This window comes from Passer montanus, unplaced genomic scaffold, assembly GCF_014805655.1.
Source record: "Passer montanus isolate IOZ18808 unplaced genomic scaffold, ASM1480565v1 scaffold108, whole genome shotgun sequence".
Lineage (NCBI taxonomy): Eukaryota > Metazoa > Chordata > Aves > Passeriformes > Passeridae > Passer > Passer montanus.
In genome coordinates, this window is record NW_024357392.1 from 586,811 (window position 1) to 605,611 (window position 18,801).

General features: G+C 43.0%; 1 long non-coding RNA gene across 1 annotated transcript; it reads right to left on the minus strand.

The window, feature by feature from the left end:
- Positions 1-262: 262 nt before the first annotated feature.
- LOC120508596 lies at positions 263-16,998 on the minus strand. Its single transcript, XR_005629025.1, has 3 exons — positions 16,935-16,998; positions 2,208-2,304; positions 263-392 (listed from the first exon to the last, which is right to left on the minus strand). It is a non-coding gene; the product is annotated as an uncharacterized LOC120508596 (long non-coding RNA).
- Positions 16,999-18,801: the final 1,803 nt, after the last annotated feature.

Sequence of the window (18,801 nt, forward strand, 5' to 3'; positions counted from 1 at the left end):
TAAAAACCTCAGAATTATTCTCAGGTCAAACCCATGAGATCCAAAGAAAAAGGGCTAATTTCACATAGTTTGGTGCTGAATCATGTGGTAAAGCTGGGCTCACACTGTAGTTTTTAGGACAACTTGTTTACACAAAATTGGATAAACAAAATCTGTGAGGAATTCACCCACAAGTGCATTTTAAAAGAGTTTATTATTGGCACAGATGGGGACAACTCCCATCAGCTAGAATGGAAAATTCACCTGTTTATGCCAGGACTGACTTTGTTCTCCAGCACCTGCAAACATGAGGCAGAGGAGCAGCATCCCCACAGCAAACTGAAGCTTCATACCTTTGTGAGGTCACTCTGTTTGATGAGGTGGACAGCAGTGGGCAACCAGGATGTGGGCTGCTGTGTTTTCAGAGATATTCAGCAGCCATATTTAAGGAAAAAAAAAAAGCACACTCCTTCTGTCCATCTTAAGGACTTGTTTGGAATTATAAAGACATATGGTATTTTTAGAGGCTGAAACAAACTGACTCACACTCACCACTGCCAACTGAGAGTAAGGCACATTTACTGATGTAACCAATGTTCCACTTCAATCTGCTTTCCCATCAAACCTCAACATTTTATTTTAGCTGCAAAAAGGTTTATTAAAACCCTGTGGCCACATGATAATTTTCTCAACTGAGAAATACGATGCAAGGCTCAAAAAACACAAACCTATTCAGCTGCACTCATTTTAAAAATCACCTTAAGTTGCATAGCATTCCACAGAGTTCATATTTTATTGTGCTGTTTAAATGAAAAGAAACAGTTGTTCCTCTGATTTTTTTTAACACACCCAAAATCAAGGAAGTATGGGGTAATATCCCCAACTCTGTCACCAAACCCACTTTGTGGATTCCTTTTGCTGTCCTTAACTGGCAGAAAATAATGATTTGTATTTGTCTTACAATAGCACCTTTGCCCTCTTCCCCAAAAGCTCAGGTTTTCTGTTATATGAGCTAGACATAGCTGCTTACCCACCCATTTCAGCAAGAGCTGCAAGTTTAAATCCTGGAACCTGAGCTGCATGGGGGGTTTAAAACTTGTTAGATGGAAGATGATGAATATGTTGCATTTATCAGTTGGTTGCAAAGATACCTCTTACACATGAAGCAAGAATATCTTTGCAAGAAGATGCCCAAGATAGGGTATTTTAATTTTCTCTGTGTTCTGCTCCCAAGAAAGCAGCTGAGTGAATGACACACCACTTTTCTCCTAGATGACAGCAAACAAAAAGCACAGGAAAAAATTTATACTGTAGTGAATCACATGCATATTTTGACTGGTGGAAGCTCTGCCAGAGAATGGAAAGAAAGATTAGTTTAGTTGGTTTATCCCTTCCTTCGACTTCCACGCAGACTGACACAGTGCCTCCTCACAAAGGCTGCCCACAGGCTGGCAGGGCTCCAGGCAGGCACTGGTGTGTGCCGGCTGTGGATCAGACAGCACTTTGTCCTGGCCAGGATGTGGTCTGCCTTTGTAACGAGGCCCATGCAAACGGGCGCCCATCGGCCCCTGCAGCCGGCTCTGGCAAACACCACTTGTCCCTTCACTAGACATAAATGAACTGTAACTACCTCAAAGGAGAACAAACAATATAAGAAAAGAAGGGGAAACATCCAGATTTAACCAGATTAACGATAACGGCTCTCCCGAGGGAAGGCTCCCTGAAGAGGAGAATTCAGGGACTTATTAGCAGCCATTAACCACGTTTCTGGTTTGTGATGTGCCACGCAGTGAAAAGTACAAATCTGTGACTTCCCCTGTAGAAGAATTTAGGGGGGATTATTAGCTTCACAGAGGACAGATTAGTCATAGCATAAACTGCTGCCCTAAACATTTCATATTTGTTTTGCATCCCCAGCATCCTGCTAAAAATAAGTGACAGGAAAAAATATCTGTGCTGGGCTTAGAAACAAATGCACATCACACTACGATCATCACCATTCCTCTGCTGCACTATATACTTGTTATTCATCTTAAGCCCTTATTTTTGTCATTTCGCTTAAGCCTGGAACTTCATGGGCTTCAAAAAAACTGCCTCTTTTCAGAAATTGGTATATATTCTTTTCAGAAATTGCTATATATTTGTATTATTAATTGCTAATATTTGTATTAAGAAAAGGAGAACGATGAACAGCTAGGAACTCAGGGATTTTCCTCAAACTTTCTTACCTTAGTCCTGCCAGAATGCTGTTAATGCATGATCTTGGGAAGAAAGAACAACAGAATTTCCGCTGCGTCTCATTTTCAGGGATGCAGGACTCCATTTCTGAAAGCAGAGAGATTAGGGTGACTGAAATCTGAAGTACTGATACTGTGCTGGGAGAATGGGTGCTGACAGCAAGCTCTTAACTCATCAGCAAATGCAGGTCTTGTTGACTGTATTTGAAGTCGGTCACAGAAGCAAAAACCCCACAAAAGCAGCAAGAAACAAGGAGCAGCCAGACTGGCCTCTATCATAACTAACACAAGATAACCACCTCTACAGACTCCAGTGCTTTGACTAGAGAAAACAGTTTTCTGGGGACTATTGGACCCAGATATATCATGTTTGGAGAGTGGTGCACTTGCACCAAATTAAAGCAAAGATGTGCCTAGGCAGGTGCAGCTGACACAGAAATAAAAACTCCTGCTGTCAGAACTGTGAGCTGAACTCTTCAGCAACTTAAATATCAGTACCCAAGTGTGAAAGACCACAGCTCTCCCTCCACTTTCTTCACAGGTCTCAGGCCCAGGACAAACTATGCGGATAATAAAAAGTAGAATAGTGAAGTATGTTGGACCCACCACATTTGCAGCATCCTCAGGCAAATGGATTGCTATTCCATCCTGACCTCATTACAGATGTTTGAGACCACTTCCACTAAGCCTCTTCACCAAACTTCAAATCAGCAAGGTGATACAGCCACTTTTTATGTGCCAAGCAATAAAACAGAAACTAATACAATTTGGGCTATTCCAGAAAAAAAGCCCATGCTGTTTCCAACTCTATCCTTACAGAATACCATCAGTAAGAGCTCCCATCATTAAGCAGAGATCAGTTAGCAAACCCTGTGCCAATAATTTAATTGAATTTGAACCTGTGGTCAGCTATTCCTTCTTTGGGAAAACTGAAGACCCTTCACCTTCCACAGTTTTTTTAATGGAGGTTCCCCAGCTGCCAGACAGAGACATACTGCAAACTGCACACAAACTACACTGAAAAGATCTACCAACAGGTGCTTGGCACAAGGCAGCTCCCTGCTCCTGGTTTGGGAAAGAGTTTCTCCAACCAGGAAAGAGCTCTAGGGCAATGAGAGGCCCTTCCCTCCAGGTGGCTCAGTACAGAAGGGGCTCAACAGTGCTTCCCTTGCTGCTCAGTCAATGATTTGAGGCCTCTTTATGTACTGAAACCTCATTGCTTGCACTGCTGTTGCAGCTGAGGGTCAAGTCAGGAACGGATCCAGCAAAGGCTGACGTTATTCCAGGGCACTCTGAATTGGTGCACTAAGAACTGTTGTGACAGAACACCTAGCCAAACCTCTTTTTCAGTTTCAGTTATATCAACACTGGGGTCATACAATATACTAGAACAGCCTTCCAGAAAAAAATTATCTTTGGGGTTTATAAATCTTACTTACACACTTACAAATCACAAAGACTCCAGTTTGGCAATAACACTTGTCTCTGTTATTGCTCAGTCTCCAGGTACTTCTTGCTTCTTGTTCTCTTTCAAATGTTTTTGTCTCCCTGGAGCACCACCCTCTTCCCCAGCCAGTTCCACTCTGCTCCTAATGGAGATAGGGTTAAATTTACAAAGTGTTTTTGTCCTAATTACAAGCCTTTCAGCTAGTACCTTGGTCTCAGCCTCAGCAGGAAATGATATGCAAAATATACTTTCATGCATCTGACAGTCCCCAAAACTACCGGTCATATAAATTCTGGCAATTTACTCTAATTAAAGCTAAGCAGCGTCGTGTGTGCTTAAACGGTCAATCTGTCTTGAAGTAATTACACCTGAAAGCAGGAATACATCAGTTTCCTTCTCCTGGAATTAAACTCAGATGGGGCAGCCGAGAAACAGTCAAGGGACATTTGCTAATGATTAAATCCAAATCACATCTCCTTGCAGTGCTCTTAGCAAGTACAAGCTGCTGCATGGATGCTGATGGATTTGTGGAGGAAGGAAGCAGATGGTACAAGGCACTTGTCAACACAGCGCTGCCTACACAAGACTCTCTCTCTCACACCCAGTGCTGCAGAGGCTCGTGCTCTGAAGCAGTGCAGCAGGGAGGCAAAGCGAGACTCTGGGAGAATGTAAAATATATGCTATGCTTGCAATCAGAAGAGCCAGCAGGCAGAGCTCCTGGTGTGCCAGAGAACTCCCACCTTCCACACGGCCATGTCAACGATGTCTCTCATCTCTTGATGGTCCTTTAGAGAAGACCAAAGATGACTTTCTAGAAATAGCAACAATATTGACTCACTTAGGAAAAGATGAACAGGCTGCATTGCTCCATCCAAAGCCTCCTTCCTGCTCTTGTGTACAGAGCAAGGAGCACAGAAGGCAGTGAAGGAAAGACAAAAAAAGAAATCATTAACCACTAACCACACTTACACAACCATATTTTGCTGTGCCACTCAACAGCAGCACGTAACTCCAAATTCCCATAACTCCTGACACAGTGCTCAAAGACTGCTGTTAGTCAGAAGGATGCTTACTTTGGCCCCCTAGGAGCTGACAAATTCCGCTTTATCTCCCTGGGATCTGACGAGCCCATCCTGTCACACGGGAAGACGATTATGAATGACAATGCAATGAGTAACTTCTTAAACAGGCAAAAAAAAATCTGACTTGAATATTCTGCTTAGATTCTCATCCTTTGCTAGTTCACTGATATGTGCTAAGTTTCCCAAAAGGAGGACACATCACTAGAGGACAAGCAGGAACCAAGTTTACTCCCATATCAATATATAAAAGCTTATATAGATGCATCACTGAAAGATTAACCCAAATCCACGTTCAGCCTCTGAAACCTTAGTTTGAAAGATGCAGTGAACAATGAAAAGACAGACCAAGGACCTGTGCAGCTCTTTAAGCTATCTGTGATTTGTCCATCCTCAAAACAAACTCAAAAAGCAGTTTTTTGTCAAGTTTATGCTTGCACTCCTTTTACAAGAAGTGAAACTCTGTTCCCTCCCATTATCCCATTAATCATCTTCCTTTTTTAAACACAAACATGGTTTTATTCAGGTTAAACTAAAATATACTGAAGGATACCTATTTAGGAGTCAGAATTCTTTATTCCTTAATTATGACACAATCCAGCCATACTCATCAGAACAGGCCAGTTCTTTCTATCCCTCCGAACTGGGACCTTTCCAAAATGCCAAAACCAGATCTCTTCTGTTGTACCTGAAATAATCTACTGGTACTTATCTAGAAATATTCTGGATTTTCAAAAAGCAAGCATAAACATGGGAGAAATCACTCCGTGACTGAATGTCATAGTTTGTGTTTTGTTAAAATATTCCAGAACATTAACCTGCTAAAACACTTGGGAGTGGAGGGGGTGCCTTTAAAATCTGCTTTGGCATTAAAAAGCGAGCAGCATTGGATACAGAATAGAAGGGAAGAGGCAAAACCAAAGAACACAGTTTTCCATTATCAGAACCAGGCAAAGCGGGATCAGCTGCTTTTTGAAGATTTGTTGTTGTGAGAGACCTCACATAGTCCCCAAGGCTGCATTTTCCATTCCAGTCTCGCCGTGGAGTATTGGTTGCAGCAGGACTGTTAATCACTGCTAATTGTGAGGACAGCACTGGGGCAGGAACAACTGTCCCCAGCGAACCAGTAAGTTCATTTTAGCTTCCTTAAGGGCTTTGGATGTTAGTGATTTCAGGTCACTAACAGGAGTGGGTAGGTAAGTCCCTGCCCTGGCAGTGAAGGATGTTAGGAGTGTAATCCTAATTTTTTATTTTAGCCCAGCTAACAACAGAATAAATTAACTTTTACCATTAAACCTGAACCAAATAGCCTATTCCAAGTGTAAGGCTTCTCAGCCACAGCTGTCTCGCCCTTTAAAAAAAGGAAAGGAAGAAAAGCCAAGTAAATATTCTCTACGGAGACATTTAAGATTCCCTTCCTTCTCCCCAGCAGCAGTAATGTATGTATCTTCATCTTCTGGACTTTTTCCAAAGTGCTTAACTTTGGAATCTACATATTATGCTTGCCACAGCAAGTGTCTCTTTAGACTACTGCTTCTCTCCCATACAGGTCTAAATTCTGTCACTCCTTTTCCCCAGAGCTTGCAGTAATGAGTGGACAGCTTCTCTGCAGCAATTGTGGTCTGTCAGAAAAAACAAAGCAGAGGAAGTATGTATCATTTGGCTGTCTCCTTAATTTTAGTGTAACAATTCCATTTTTAGGTACAGAGAGTCCATAATAGAACGGGCATATCCGAGTTTAGCACACAAAGCTCTAAATAAGACTGCTGCTTTACAAAACCACAGCACAGAATGGCAATTGTTTCTAGCGTGGTAACCGCAGTGATTGAGAGATGCCCAAAGTAACTTGTTTTTTAAAGGGGAAACTTCAGTGTGTGGTGGCAAGCTCTGAAACCACCGATATAAATGGATTAGGCTGTGAGCACAGCAAACAATAGTCCCATTACTTTGGCTTAGGTCTGTTTTAAGAGAGCTAGAGAGTACTTAAAAAAAAACCTCCTTGGTCTTTCCAATATCACTGGAGGGCTGGGCAGGGGCAGAGATGCTTTCTGCAGGCGCACACCAGGATGTGCTAATATTATCAAGCCTTTTGCTTTGTTGTCGTGCTATTCTTACTTAGCTTCTAATGCTCCATGAATGCATGACTGCTCTTTCCAGTCCACATAACAGCTATATTACTGGAGGTTCCAGCCTGTTGTTTTTCTTCGAAGCTAGGCTTCAGCCTTGGTTAATGTTTGCCCAGAAATATGTAATTGCGGACTTCCTCCTCATAAACCGTTCCAGAGCACAGGCTGCCATCCTTCCATGTTATTATTATCTGTGTGCCTGCAGGCTAGAGCAGGGTGTGCTCTCACATTTGAGAGGAGAGATAACCCTTTCCTTGCAGGAAAGGCACTCAATGCCTCGGATTGAGGCAGCTGCTGCTAAAAGGAGGAAACCTGAAAGCTTTACTGGTGTTATTTTCTACCCTCAGATTATAGAATAAAAATACTTTTATCACAGGCCTACTAGGTCCCAAATAAGTGTAAGGGAAGCCGAGTATAAAATCAGAATAACTGGAGTTGGAAGTGGCCTTAAAGATCATTTAGTTCCAACCCCTCTGCCAGGGGCAGGGGCACCTTCACTATCCCAGGTTGCTCCAAACCCCATCCAGCCTGGCCTTGGACACTGCCAAGGATGGGGCAGCCACAGCTTCTCTGGGAAACCTGTGCCAGTGCCTCACCACCCTCACAGTAAATGGACCTTTTAATCCATTTAATTCATAGCATATACTGCATATACTTACTTGTGCTTCTTAATTTTTTATTTCTGATTATCCGCTCATTTTTTAAAATCTAAGTTAAAAAAAATACCCTTATTTTCTATATTTTCCCCATATCATTAAATATTGTCACCTACAGAAGAAAATAGAAAACCTGGAGTAATTTTTGTATAAAACTCAGATTTTCAAACAGACTGGGATGTTAATTCAGCACAAGCATTTTCTGGAGAAACAATCAGCAAACTGAATACATATTAATTTTGGGCATAGGTCTTCAGTGCCAGAAACACAGTATCAGCAATGACAGCAAAGCCCCAGGCACTAGCAAAAGGTAGGTAATGTTCAGGATTTACAGTGGTAAACATGCCCCTGTAAAGAAAGCTGCCTGATTTTAAGCTACTGAAATAAATTTAAGAATCTCTCCTCTCCTAGGAATTGCCCACATCTTCCATGGATACCGTGAAGAATCCAGGTCACAGTCTTTGTAACATTATGTTGAATGACCAAAAGGTTTGCAATGAAACACTCAAGAAACATGAGAAATTAAGCAGATGAAATCTCTCCAGATACTTTGCAGGCAGCAGGTCTTCTAAGGTCTTGCCCAGATCCCTGCTGGAGATAGCCTGGCATGCTTTCCAATCTTGACATTCCCTCTTTGCCCTCAAACCATCCAGATCTGGGACCTGTCAGAGTGTGTTAAAGCTCACATCCAGTCTATTCACCTGGATTGCCTCTAAGGAGAAACAAGGGTAAAATGGAAGCCACTTTGAGCCCAGAATCTCACCCTGATTCAGGGTATAGATTCAGGGTACATCTGGCACACTCACCTAGTTCAGGAATTGGGAAGACCTCCTGGGTCATGTAATCAGGCGTGGTCTAAGGGGTTTCACTGTCCTTGAATACACAGATCACAGGAAACAGGGTGGATCAGGCAGAACCAGCACACTAAACTAAACAAACCCGTGTCCAGCTCCTCTGCTCAGAAAGATTAGTGAATATCTCGAGTGCAGTGAACTAAAGCAGTACCTCAGGTGGAGGAGTAGTGCAGTGAAAAGCCTTCACTTCCTCCCAGATTTAAATTCTTTAACAAGAGCAACAGCTGGAAAAAGTTTAGCCATCACTTAAACCAAAAGGTATCTTTATTTCTGACAACTGCTGGGTTTGAAACACGATGTTTTTAGTAGCTTTCAGATGCCTCTTCTTCCTGAGCTCACTACAAACTGCAGGACAGTTCAGAGAAGGGCTATGTTCCACATAAAAATGAGATACAGCAGAAAGATATTTTAAAACAGAACAGAAAAGCAGTGACAGCTTAGAGAACAGACTTACAGCTATTAGGTTATTTTTGGAAGGAATGGGCTAAGCAAGTCTCAGGATAACAAGCCAGAGCTCCAGACACATTGAGGACAGATTCTCACAGAGAAATTAGTGAAGGGCCAAGAGTTTACTCTCAAGCCAATTGCGATCTGCCGTGCAAAGGAAGTCACCTAGTCAGGCTGAAAGCACACATGAAATGGAAATTATCTTCTGAACCAGGAGTACCTTTCCATGACTGACAAACCCATTGTCAGTTCAGACTAACCCATGTGACAGTCATCCACATGTTGTTAGCCTGCCCTAAGACATCCCCCTATAAACAGGAATACTTGGTTTAGCAAAATACTCAAAAAAGGCCAATAGAAGTTTGCTTCAGTAAGGAAGCACTCAAAACTGGAAGACAAGCTACAGGACTGGGCCCTGGCAATCGCAATATTAAAAAGTCACTAGAGTGAGATCATTTTTGAGCATGAATTCCAACAAAGCCAGCTTGTTGCTAGAAGGTTGTTCAGCTACTGAAGATTTGTCCTTGGATTCCTGTTGAAATCAATCCATAAAAATCATATTAAAGGATTAGGTATCAAGCATTTGTGTGTTGATGTGCATAAGAAATTCTTCACTCAGAGACTGCTGACCTTACATTCTTAAGAGGATCTTTTGCCCCATAATAAAGTGTTCACTGTCAACAGTAATTCTTGCGCTTCATGCATCTGTTGACAAAGCCTGAACAGGAAGCTATTCTGTAGGTAAAAAGTTTAAATGCTGAGCTTCCACAAAGTCTTTGTCCAAAGAATGAGGGAGGATTTGGACATTTTGGCAAACAGCAAGGTACCAGTCATGATATTCACACCACAAGTGAACTGTGAAACAAAGAGATGCCACACATTTACTTCAGAAGCCTGGTAGTTCAGGAATTAAACAGCTCTCCTTGCACATCTATCCTTCTGTTATCATCTGTATTCCTTTTGGGCACAGACACACTTCTAGCACAATTATGCAACTCATGAGCAAACAAGAGTGCTTATATTATATCAACAATCCTTGCACTCATTTTTATTAAAATGCACCATTTCAAGTATCTGCAACACTGATTTCACAAAGCACTGAAATCATCCCTGTGCATAAACTATGCACAACACTGAAGGATCAAAATGACATGTCCAACATATGCCACCTGTGTTAGCAGGGAGCTCCAAGCAAAGAGATTTAATAGAGACCCAAAAAAAATATATTCTACAATTGGCTGACCAATTCCCAACCCCATAAATCCAGGGAAGAACTGTGCACAAAGGTGACCCACAACTGCCTTGTAGGCTGCAGCTACTTGGCCAGAGGAGGAACAAATCAAATTCTCTCACTGCAGACAGGACTGCACTCTCTGCCTTCTTTCTCTTCAGTCATGCAGGAGTATTGGTGGCCTGGAAGGACTGAAACCCCTGCAGAAACCCCTGGGGCAAGCAAGGTCTGCTGTGGTCCCCCTCTCTCCCACTCTCTTCCATGGGGACAAGATATCTGATGTATTTAATCTTCCCTGTCCCTTCTGTCTGCTTAAAAAATACATCTCTACTCTGATTTCTTATTGCTGGCATCTCCAGATGTTTCTTTGCTCAGGAAAGTTGCATCAGTTCATGCTAAAGCTCTCTGCAGATGTGCATCAATTTGCATGCCAAAGATTTGCTTTCTGCCTGCAATTAAACTAAATGCACTCAGCTACAGAAGTTACATCCATTGAATTGGAACTGCTGTTAGGAAAGGCCAACTTAACACAACTTGCCAGCTAGAAATTCTATCTCCAGTCCTCTGCAGATAATTTCCTAGCCAGCCCCTTGTGAAAAAGTCCTGCTCGCTGGTAATTGAATTTACTGCAAGATGGAAATGACAAATACAGGAAAATAACAGAGCTTCATATCTTTGGGTAAAATGGAGTGCTTGTGGCTTCCCCAGCTCCACAGCTTGCTCTGTTATACCTCATCTATCAGTCCCAAAAGCATCTTTTGCTTTTCACAGAATAGTTTATATTGGAAAGGACTCCTGGGAGGCCATCTAATCCAACTCCCAGCTCTGAGCAGGTCCAGTTAGATCAAGTTGCTCAGGGACTTGTCCAGGAAATAAGAGATTCAGTATTTAAGTACTGGGAAAACCATGAAACATTTCAAGGAAATCACATAGAAAAGTAATTAAAGTTAACATATGGAGCCTAAAGAGAGAGGCCCCAAGTTTGAGTCCAGTTCCTAGATCCCACTCCTACCTTAGACCACAGGTGCTGAAACCAGGAGTTTCTGTTCTACATACAGTGTTAAAAGATTGAGGAAAGATAACAATCACAACCACCCCAGCATGGCACAGTGTGGTTTCAGCAACAACTGCTTTTACATTTTGGGAAATGAACTTTTAGGACAGCTGTCCTGTAAGTAGAGAGATCAGGTCCTAGCCTGATGCAAACCAATGCTTTCCAGCTGACACCAACTGGGAAACTGCCTCACCATTTGATTCTGTCAAGAAAATTGTCTATAAGAAAATCTTGCATTTTCTGTTGAAATGCAAGAGACAAGCAGATTCTACCAGACACCCCCTGGTTCATACTGAATCACTGCTAGCACATACATTGGAGCCTTAGTCAAAAACAAAGGACAGAATACAGGGTAACAAGCGATCAGTCACGTCTGACACGCACACTGTTTCCACAGAATTACTCATCTCTGTGAGGTCTGATAGATGTTAAAGGATTTTTCCTAATTCACACACAGATGCCTTGTAAATAAATGGCAACTATTCATATGACTAAATAGTTACTTTGTAGGTATTTTGACAGAAAGAGCTCATGGAGTTTCCAATAATGCCATCCTCAAAACATAAACTGCGCACTTCCCCTCCTTTCACTTGTTTTTCAGGAAATCATATTTTCAGACTTCCTGTGGCTGACACAGCCTGGGTAGGTCAGGCTGTGCCGTATCACATCCCACAGCATGTGGCAGAGTGAGAGCTTCCCACGGTGACACTCCACGGTGCAGCAGGTGAGAGAGTCAGACTGGGAAATGCAGAGCAGCTTTGATTTGTTTCAGTTTTTTCATTGCTGGCATGACGTACAGTTAAACAAACTGGCTGCCAAGGGAAATAGGAAAGGGATGCTCTGACCTTAACTGTGTGGTTAGCACATTGCATCTTTCTAGGAGTTAACCTACAAAGTTAAATCCAAAGGATGGATTTGGGGATCTCTCACTGGTAGCACCATCTGCTTTCACACCCTGACCTAGCTAATCCTAATCCTGCAGGGCTCTAGATTTTCATCAGCAAATAAATTCAGAATTTGATTCCTAGGACACTGCTTTTCTCAGCTCCTTTTTTAAAATTTATTTTGGTGGGATTTTCAGGCTAACTTTTCTTCTGCCTACTGCACTTGCAAGCCTTGCTCCAAGAAAACATGCTGGGTGTGATCACAGGGTAAGAAATCTTTCAAAAAGACTTCTTGGCAGCAGGTAGGGAAAGCAGACATCCCCAGCATAGCCAACAGCTGTTTTCCTACAGTTTCCATATCCCCAAAGACTGGCGATAGGGGAAGAAAAGTGCATACAGCATGACAAGAGAAGAAAGATGAGGTGAGAAATTAATATTCCAAATGTTCACTAGAGCAAGGAGCTGGTGTCCCCCTCCAGACAGCTCAGTGTCCTAGACACCAGATCACTGTATTATCTCTTTAGCTTCCCTAATCTTCACTATGCACATTACAACAATCTCCAAAAGAACAAGCTATAAGCCAACACTACCCCATGTTTCTGACTCTGTAAGCAACACTGCAATCTGATCTGTTCATCCCCCCTTAACAGCCATAACCATGCAAATGCAACTCTAAACATTCTTGTATTGCAAATAATTTTAGCAGAACCATACAGCTAATAGATTGATTCCATTATTAGAGACAGCTGGGGATTGTGAACTAATCAATATCCCAGGCTGCTGAGGGGACAGCAGATCTAATCAAGACCCTACAGAACTTACACCTAGAATCCTAATTTACAATTAAAAGCTTTGAGAATAGTAATTTGCAATCAAAAGCTTTGATTCCTGATGGCCATTTTTCTACCTTTCAAGCAACAACAATATATCACATTATACACATAATCAAATTATGATTTTACTGCTCTACAGAACTCTACATCCATCAGCACCACTTTCTCCCTAGAAGGGTAAACAAATGAGAAAGGCAATTCAGAATCATTTTGCACCTATGTTTTGACATCCATACCTTTGTGTGTTAGACAATAAAGGAGGTGGTGACAAAGGGATTACAGCCAGATATCACTAAGTTAGGTTCCATTTATATGCATATCCCATTCCTATTAATTACTCTACTGTAAAAGTCAGTGTGCCCAAGGTCAGTGCTGTTCCAATACTCAGATCCGGCACCCAGAAAGGATGCTCTCCACCTGCTCATTAAATGCCCTCCCAACTGGCTACTAACACTACTTATCTGGACCTTGTCTTCCAACACACTGGGAGAGTTGTTCCACTTCTTTCTCTAGCCCTGTATTTGCCAAAAAGGCACCCATGCAAGTGGAAGCTGTTGCTACACCCATGCACTGCACAGCTCTGAACCGGGCTACACCCAGGACTCTGCATTTTTCACCCACATCCATGCTGCGGAACAAATAATCTGCTCCTTCGCTTAGGAGTCCTTTGGTTCAACATACAAAAAAAATAGTGTTCCTTGTGAAGCCTAGAGCAGAAAAGGCAAAAGAAATGCAAGGAAAACTGAGCTTTCCATCTGTTTATGTAGCTATCTGTCACACAAAGCCAGAACGCCCGGCCGGAGCTGGAGAGACACACGACTGTGGCACACAAAGCAATCCACTTTCCGGGCTAGTTCAGTCCTGCTTGCTTCTCCCCAGTTGTGCTCATGGATTCCTGCAAAGGGAAAAACTCCAAGCTCCTCTGTGCACACACTCAGGCTGGACTTGCACAGCGAGAGAAGAGAGGTAAGTGATCTTCTCTTTCCCTTTCTCACCTTTCTCCCCTTTTCTCCACATATTTCTCCCAAGTAACTGCTGGGATATAGTACAGCAGAGTTTTGTTTAAACCTTCCTAACACCATGACTGTGATTTAGGCAGCAAAAGGATTAAGCCTACATGCCTTAGGAGGAGGCAGGACAAGTTCTTCCTCAGCCATATGATTTATTTGAACGGTAGCAGACCTGGAAAAAATGTTAAAAGGTAACATGGGCAGACATTATACACAAAGGCACTTCAAAAAACTAAGAGTGCAATATTAAACAAACATGGAAAAGGGCACATTTGCCTTCTTATAAGGATTCTCTCCTGTATCTCTCTGCACCTGCATCTCACTGGCCTCAAACTAAACACCACTGGCACAACCATGGGCATTACAGTTTGCCAAGCAGGATGTGCTTCAAAATCCCAGAATTAGCTCGAAACACTGCAACTCCATTTCTTCCAGAACATGAAATATTAGCAGTCAAGCTGCTCTTAGCACTGAATAAAATGCATAAGGCACTTGGCTTTTGTTAACAATGCTTATTTTGGATGTGCAACTCAAGCAGTGGTTTAGATCTAAATTCACAGTAATCCTCAGTACAAAACTAGGCTTAAAAAAAGTTACTGAAGTCCAGATGCTAAAATAAAGCCTTAAGGAACAGCCCTGATTAGCTGGTGGGGTGTAAGTGCTCTACCCTTGGAACAGCTTGGCAAGGAATTGTCGGAATTCCTCCCTCCTCTTTCCGGGGGGGAGCGGATGCAGTAACAGCTCCCAAGGGGACGACACTCCCTTCCTTTCGCCTGGGCTCCCTGCGGGGAATGGGTCTGGATTTGTTAGGCAGGACTGCGAGGAGAAAGGGGGGGGGGGGGGGGGGGGGGGAGGGGGGGATGTAATCCTCACTCCTCACCGGATATGGACACAATCCGAGCTCAAGTTATTGACTTGTAACCTCACCACAAAAGGAACCATTTGAATTTTTGCTGCACTGCAAGGCTTGTGCAAAGGGCTGTTACTGAATTGTCAGGGCTTGCAGTGCCCCATGAGGCCAAGATCTGAGAGCAGTCTCAAAGACATGCCCACTTTCCACTACAAAATCACTTTTTAAGGGCAAAAATCCATGTATGCAAATAACCCAAAGGGGTTGTGAAAAACTCCAAAAAAGTACCCATTTATGGATTGTGGGGTTTGGTGGGGAGCATTTGTTGAATGCCTTAGGAACTTCTGCCCTCATTCCCCAGTGTGACACAAACCTTCATCACCCCACCACGGCCGGTCTCATCTTCTTTTGGCACCTACTGTTTCAGGTCCTGGAGCCTGAAGTACGCCTCACCCAAAGCCTTGGCATCACAGCTGTGACTTCAGAAGGGAGAGATGCTGAGCTCAAGGCAGGTAACAAGGAGCACTTGTACACCTTTATCTTGTTCTGACACCACACAGACAAAGCCTGACAGCACCGGTCCTCCCAGGCTAATCAGTGCAACCTTTGGCTCAAGTCCACAGGCGTTTTGCTCATCCAAGCACCCTCAGGAGGTTACTCATTAGGGCCCTTTGATTACAGTGCTGCATTCACCTCCACACCATCTCACAGAGCACGCAGAAAAACCAGGAAAGATTAAGGGAGAAGGCACCATGGAAAATAACAAAAAAAGGACAAATTCCGGACAAGAAGAAACTAAATAAATTAGAACATGCCAGCTGGCTAAGAGGGGACAGAATCAACATCTGAAAAATAATGAAATGGAATGATGTGGTAAAAAAGGGAATTATTTACTGTATGTAATAAAGGAAGTCGGGAAGCCTGTTTTAAACTGGCAGCAATTTAGAAACAAAAGGAAATGCTTTTTCATAAAACAATTACAGTGTGGAACTCAGTGCCCACAGGGGCTGGTCGAGGCAAAGCAGCACACAGGTTCAAATGGAGATCAGAGGAATGAACAACAAATACATCCAAGAGAAGCTACCAAACACATGTCAGCCTCAGAAGCTGCTACACAACTCTTTGTTAGAAGCTGACAAGATAGAGCAGGGAAAGATAATTCTAAATATACATCTATTTTCTGAGGCCCTTTCCCCATCCCACTCTCACCAACCTCTGCTGGAGGCAGGATACTTACTCACAATAATCTTTGATCTAATCTAGTGTGACAGCTGCTGTGTTCTCATAAATTTCACTGAGCTTCACAGATCATTGAATAATTTTCCATGTTTATTGTTACAGTGAACAACAGGACACGTTCCTTCCTTCACAGCTTCTTGTTTTGCACAGATGATCTCAAAGGACAAACCCAACTCCCTCGGTACAATTCACATTCAAGCAAATATTATGGAACCCAAACACAGCCTCTAGAATATTATTCTCATTTCATATATCAACAATGAAGACACAAGGGACTACATAGAAAACTTCCTGTGGGATCTAGCGAGCCCTGCATCTTCCTCAACAGAGTTAGACTGCAGTTTCAGGGTCGTAACCCTTCACTGTAACATCTCTGGTGCTTCTCCTGCGCAAGAAACCACTAAGCAACAAAGTTCACTGCAATGCTCCAAGTTTACGAGGAGTTATTTCATTTGAACACAGCATGCTCCCTCTGTTTACCTGCTGTTTGGTCTCATGATGCAACCCAACATTCTCTGATCAGTTCAGGGTGCTTGTAACGCAGCCAGAGGCTTTGTCACCCACAGGAAACTGTGGGCTTAACAAACTTACGCAGCCAGGCGTCGGTGAGTTATTCTTGTACAAAATTAATTAAATGATAATTAATAAAACAAAACCCCCAACACATGGACCAGGTTGCAGCCTTCTCCCTTCCACATCTCTCTGGCTAAAAATCCACAGAGAGGGAGGCCAGGGCCCTGCAGCTGGTTATGGAAGAGGGCTGAGCATCCGGCAGGGGAGCACAGCTGCCGGCCACATGACACACGGCCTGGTACCAGCGACGCACGGCGCTCGTGGGCAAATCAGCTCCCACCACAGAGCATCTTGCGATTATTTGCCTCTCTGTGCCTTCTCCCACTGCCCCTCCAGAGGATTTTGGACTAAACATCAGGCAAAAAGGCACTAATCACGAATAATGCAGTTCCAGTTACAGTGCTTGAAGCGTTCAGCTCAGAAATATGTACTCACTGTTTCCTTCTACTTGCTGCTTAGGCAGGCCCGTGGATGTCACTGCATGGACACACTGGAGTGGATGTGATCAGCACAAGTATAAAGATCAGAATTAACTCCAAATTCCTCTGCTTTCAAGGAACTGTTTAGTTTAATGATTAAAACCTCATGAGTGCCTGGATTGTGTGAACACCTGTCAGTGCTCTCTGGAAGAAAAGGTATTTGCTTGCTTATTTATTTGAAAGCTGAAGCTATATACTAGTCAGAGGAATTTTATTTGGTTTTGAAAACAGAAGTTAGATGACAGTTTCAGCTGAAAAGTGAAGCTTCAGTGCAAAACCAGCACATGTTTCAACACCCAGCTTTTGTTCCTGTGAGCACTGACATTGCTGCAGGAGGGCAGTTACAACTGAACTCTGCACCCTTAAACTTCTTACCACTCTGCTTTTGTGGGTAGCTGTACTGGGACCCCCACACCCTTGCAGACATAGGAAGTCTGCAGACTTAAGCTGTAAAAAAAAAGGAGAATTAGGATTTTAAGCATTGAAGCCTGACCTCCCAACCTCATCTCTGCTCTTACACAGCCCATCTGCATTACCTTTTGCACAAATGTGGATTATTCAGTAATTAAAAGAGCATTCCCCAAAAGCTCATCAATGGTCACAGCCTTCCTACTTAAAGCTCATTTGGACTCTGGATCTAATTTTCAAAAAAGTCAAGAGCTGTTTTCAACTGGGCAAGAAAAGTCCATTTCCTCAGCTCTCTCCAACATTTGCATCCCTGCTTGGAAAATAAATAATTAAGTTGTAACATGGCAAAGAACAAGCCAGGAAAACATCGGCCCAAAAGAGGCAAGTCTTGGAGAGCTGAAAACAAAGGATTACAATGGGAATGCTTATATAATCTTAATTACAGAGGATGCTTCTTCCATAACCACAATGGCATACACATGGCCTACAAATGCACATGCTAGAGAGAATAGTAGTTATTCCACTGGCTTCTCCCTGTGCTTACCTCCCTCTTACCACAGTCAACAGGGCAAAGGAAATTCATTTCCATGCCCTTCCCCCAAAATGGAAAGGTTAACCATAATTCTGAGGCGAGATGAAAGCGTTATCACTACTCCAGAAGGATATCAATCTAAATAACCCTCACACTCAGTAAATCAATAGGATTCTTCTGGTTGCATCAGACCAGCCACACAGTGTTTGCATAGGGAAACAATCAATATGAATGCCATCCAAATACGGAACTGACAACAGCAGGGAATGCAAGCAAAGGGAGGAGATGGGGGGAGGGAAGGGGGCTCAAGAGGAGAAAAGGAAAGCGTCGAAGGTGTTGGAGTCAGGAAAACCCTTCTGAGTTTTAGTGCCTCAGCAACCTCCATTCATATCTTGAGAAATGTCAGAAATCAGGAAATATTACTTCGGGTTGCATGCTTCTGTCCTGGCCTATCAAATACGCGGAGTAGTAACAGCAAATTACTGGAAACTGCACTTTGAACTTAGCCACTGGCAAGGATCCCAGTCAAACAGAAATGTAAAAGTTCCTTTCCTCCGTGGGGCCTCTTGTGTGGGGGTGTCCCCATAGATGTTCAATAGCTGGTTGCAACAGGTTGGAATGAGGCCCTGAGCCAGAAAAACAAGCCCTGACCAGTATTATTTCCTACTGCCTACGTTGTTTATTAAAAGATATTTTGACGCATCACTCTCAGCTTTGTTGGGCTGCACTGGAGGCTCGAGGCCCATCGAGGAAAAACTGGCACCATTTTCACTAAGTGCTCACGCCTCCTTTTCTTCCAGCATTCCACCTCATGCCTCCCTGTGTGCACGGCTATAGGTGCAGCACAAAGATATACTTAAAGAAGAATTGGAGATATACTTAA